At 45.3% G+C, this 4,871-nt stretch overlaps 1 pseudogene across 1 annotated transcript; it reads right to left on the minus strand.

Moving 5' to 3' along the window:
• Positions 1 to 3,845: 3,845 nt before the first annotated feature.
• Positions 3,846 to 4,700, minus strand: LOC308525506 (F-box only protein 34-like; annotated as a pseudogene). Its single transcript has one exon. The product of its transcript is annotated as an F-box only protein 34-like (transcript).
• Positions 4,701 to 4,871: the final 171 nt, after the last annotated feature.

Consider the following 4,871-nt stretch of genomic DNA (forward strand, 5'->3'; position numbering starts at 1 on the left):
TGTAGGGCCCCTGTTGTTTCAGTGGGTGAGGAGGCCCCTCAGAGATGAAATGACTGGGGGGTGAGGGTAGTGTTAAAGTGGGAAGGATGCAACTGAAGCCCTGGGACTTGTGAGAATGACTGGAGCTGCTGCCAGCTGGGGCCTGGGCAGGCACCTGAGCCTGAGCATGGACATTTCCAGAGGCTCCCACAATAGGAGGTTGGTTTAGGCAATTTCTCAGCTCCCTCCTGGCTCACACATTTTGTGTTGCTTTAATCTCCCTGCCTTCCTGGAGCAACCCCACAAACAGATTTGAGCGTGACTCAGTGAACAGTGTCAGGCCAGCTGGGCTTCAGACAACAGCTTACAATAAGCTCCATTGCAGACCCTGCACACCTGAGGCCCGAAGCCTGCTCCTGAGGAATCTCTTTGTCTCCTGCCCTGGTTTCCAGGGGCAAACATGATGCACAGGTGTGGTTCGGGGCCCACGGAGACCAGCTGGGCACTAGATTCCAGACATCAATGGGGCCTCTTGAGACCACTGACATTTTGCCTGATAGAAAGAAACAAAGATCTTAAGAAACCTCACCTTATACGTTCCTCCACAGATGAAAAAGAGTGAGCCCTTGTTACTGTTTGGAGAGAGACACAAAAGCAGCCACACCTAGTTTCCAAAGCGTGGGTGGCCGGATGGCATCATCAATACTTGAGTAGCACCAGCTGTCAGGACCCACCCTCAGGGCTCTATTCCACCCCTCCTTGCCAAGCTCATGGTGTTCCCACCAGAGAGTGTTGGCAAGCTCTTCCAGCATGGTGGGACCTGGAAGTGCTGTCATCAGTGCAGTCAAGGTGATGCTAAAATATGTCACCTCCAGAGGGTCTGTGGGTCCTGGCTGCAGGTTTAGCATGCAGGCTCTTGGAGACAGGGACACGCCCAGTAGAGTCCCTCAATAAATAGTTGTTGAATGACTGATTAGTGTGGAGGTGATGATGTGAAGATTGTTGCATGGGTCTCAACGTGATTGGAGATCTCGGGAAAGCAGAGGTCTCTGGAATGTGAATGTGGTACCTACTCCGTGGGACAGACATTTATGGTTGGCACTTCACATCAATTACTTTCCTTAAATCCTAACCAGGAATAACTACCTCTCCTGTGAGCTGAGGTTTGAGAGGCGAAGTGAATTGCCCAAAGATGAATCATTTGTAAGTGGCAAAGGCAGGATTCAAACCTGGGTCTTCTGACTTATCAGCCTTCATACAGTGAAGCCATTTTATTTTCCTCATTTGATGGAGAAGACTGAGCCCTAGAAAAGCAAGCTCACAGCTAATAGAAGGCAGAACAGGGACTGAAACTCAGAACTCCAGCCTGACAGCTTCTCTGTCCCACACCTCATGGCCTGCCTGATGTTCCTCATGACAAGTGGTCTCTGACTGTATTCACCACCTCCTCCAGTCCCTTGGGGACTGGACTCCCCCAAAACCAGAAATCCTCATCTTCTCCCTCATCTTCACCAAGATCCAGGGAATCCCTTGCAGCCCCTTGGGGGGAGGGCAGACATCTGGCTCACAGCTGGCCTGAGTATGGCTCCTGCAATCCTATGGTGTAGAATGTGGGCTTTGTGTGTGCTTATTTTTCTTTTCTCTGCTGATAATAAAACTGGATAATGAAGCTGATGAATGAAGCCCCACCAGTGACTGGGCAGGAGTCCTGGCTCTACCACTTGCTTGAGGTGACAAACTGTACCATTGGGGTATCCGCTCTAATTTTCCCATCTGTAACACATGAGGTTGCACAAAATGACACCTGAGATCTCCCAGTGCTGACCTTGTAGAAATCCATTTAAAACAGGTCAGCGCACACATACCAGAAGTCAAATACTCTTCCCTATGAAGCAAAATCTAAAATTAAACACGCATCAACTATTTTGATGTTTAAATCAAACCTTGGCATTTTTTATTCTCTTTTTTAACCATGTATGACTTTTTAAAAATAGTCTTCATTTTATGAGAAAAGTATATTTTTCCTTTAAAAAGGCATAGAATTTCAAACATTTTTTATTCTCATGCATTTAAAAAGTGCTAATTAAAAACAACAAAACAATAGGATGGGTACAGGGGTACAGTGGCTTAAATTAAAAACTTTCTTAGGGTCCCTGTTTATCTACATCTTGTGACAGTTAATTTTATATGTCAACTTGGCTAGGCAATGGTGCCCTGTTGTGGAACAAATTCTAGATGTTGCTGTGAAGGTCTCTATCTGTGGATGGGATTAACTTTTACAATCAATTGACTTTGGGTAAAGCAGATTGACCTCTGTAATGTGGTGGGCCCCACCCGATCAGTTGAAGGCCATAAGAACAAAGACTGAGATTTCTTGGAGAACAAGGAATTCTGTCAAAGATTCAACATAGAAATGTGGCCTACTAGTTCTCTGGAAATCCTTAGAAATATATATATATATATATATATATATATATATATATATATATATATATATGGTTCAAAGCTTTTCCCAACAGAAATGTCATAAAATTCATTGTTCTCAGACTTTTTCCAGGAATGTTGTTCTCATGTTCTGGCTGTTATGTCAAGGTCAAGTGTCCTGAGAGTGAATCTAGTCACACTACTTACTAGTGTAGGGCCTGGTGCAGACAGCACTCCCTCTGGGCCTCAATTTCCTCATCTATCAAACAGGAGGTGGGGCATGGGGTGTGATGATAACAGCTTGTTCAGGGGTTGCTGGGATGGTCAGATGAGATTATGTGTGTGTGCTTTTTAAGATGCATGTTTTTATTGAAATTAAAAAACAAAAACATTGTAACTCAACAGAATAAATAAAACACAGACAATGTTATAATCTGACTAGATAATCTCTCATTCTTGTTGGAGCACTAAAATATAATGAAGAATTTTTTTCTATGCTAATTTTAAGGTTGTCTAGTTAAACTATTATCTGATATCTTTTTAACAGCTTAACTATTTAGAGCTTCTTCTCAGAAACATTCACATATTACACAGGAAACGGGAAACAATCATAATTTATTTGGAAAACATTCATATTTTACACAGGATTTACAAATTTGAGACAACAAAACACACACCCAATTGTACCTGCAACACTATCTTAGCTGCATTGTGGTGATTATGTTGTTCAGTCAGCTGTCCACTCTACACAACTGGATTTTAATAGTGTTATTTACAGAGGGGCCGAGGGCGTTCATCTAAGGCAAAGGCGCTACTCAGGTTTAATGTGCACTTTCACAGCCCTATGAGGACACAGCCATTATACACACTGTAAACACCACAGGGCATGACATCCATCTCCAACCACAAACAGCAGTCTCACTGCATCAAGCATGCAAGGCGTCAGGTAAGGTGCCTGACTTTTCCTCCGTAAGCACACTTCTCATCCAAGATGGCTGCTGTTCTCCCCATAGGACACTACTCACTTATTTCAAATATGGTGCCAGTGCTCAAAACATCTCTGGAACCGCTTTGTGGGGATTGCCTGCACAGGCCACAGTGACCTTTTCTGAACATCCTTAATGGTGGCAAGTCTCCATCCTTTGAGGATGGATTTGATTTGAAAAACAAAAACAAAAACAGGCATAATTAGTCATGGCCAAGTGAATCAAACCGCAGGCTGCCACACTGGTTCAAATAGGAGGCACTTGTGTAAACAATGAGACCAGTTTTCTTGTACAGCTTGTAAATGAAAATATACCCAAGGAACGGCAGTCCTGCAGAAACCGGCACAGATTCTCCTAGGGTGAGGGCTCTGAGAGGCAACATTTACTTGACTGGGATATCTAGGTGGTAATTTGCAGTTTTAAAAATCAATCAATTGGTTGCCTCTCGGATAGACTTTAGTATTCCTCTTCAGTTTCAGTCCCTTCTGCTTCCTTATGGATCGCCTGATGAAAGCCCTGGCAAACAGGGACCCAGTGATTGTCATGAAGCCCAAGCTTATAGCCAGGGAAGTCCTTCTCAGAGCGGCGGCAGCACCTCCAGTATCCTCGCCGGTAGGGCAATGCCTGGCAACAGGGCTTGGGATGCCACCGGCACAGGGACACATCCCCCTTCAAATATTTTTTCTTGCACTGCTTACAAGGGTCCTCTCTATAGCATGGGTCTCAAACCCAGCGAGAATCTGCTGGCCTGATGTTGTAGTACTCAATGAGGAACTTGAAATAGCAACAGGCACATTTAAGAGCCACTAAGCTCTTGTGGGAAGAAACCTGAAGATTTTCTTCCCTGAAAACCTGAAGATTTTCACCAGAACGTGGTGGGGCAGAAAAACCATCTATGGCTTAGGCTACAGAAGATGCTGGGTTTTAAACCTGGTCTCCAGAAAGTCATGAGACCCCTGCTTCTTCCAACTGGAGGCCTGACGCACCGGTACTATACTTCCCATGGGAGAGGCTGGCATTGGGTCATATGAATTGGCTGCAACACTTTTCTCCACAGAGGCACCATCCCCTCAGCAGCACCATCAGGTGGCTGGCCTCCAAAGACACTTGTGCTGTGCTTTCATTGAACCAGGAACAGTCTGGCTGGTGCTAACCAGGCGGCAAATAGAAAAACAGCCTCCCTGGAAGTGGGTCTTCACAGGGCTTTACCCGAGAAGGCTGGCCCTTCTGCACCTTGGACACAGTGAGGCCAACGCACACAGATTCCTTTCTTTTCTGCTCAGGATCTTGTGGCCCAAGCTCTCTCCTCATGCATTCAACGGCACCTGTAGGCGACTTGATGGCTTGAGTTGGAGGAAAAGGTCACTCAAGACCTTCTGTCATTTCTGCATCGTGCCTATTGCTGTTTTTTACAGGAGTTTGCTGATCTGGCTCTATTTCTGCATTACCCATGGGGGAGCTCACGCCTGCTGGCATTGAGGG

Source organism: Myotis nattereri, assembly GCF_964212035.1.
Source record: "Myotis nattereri genome assembly, chromosome: 9".
NCBI classification, from domain to species: domain Eukaryota; kingdom Metazoa; phylum Chordata; class Mammalia; order Chiroptera; family Vespertilionidae; genus Myotis; species Myotis nattereri.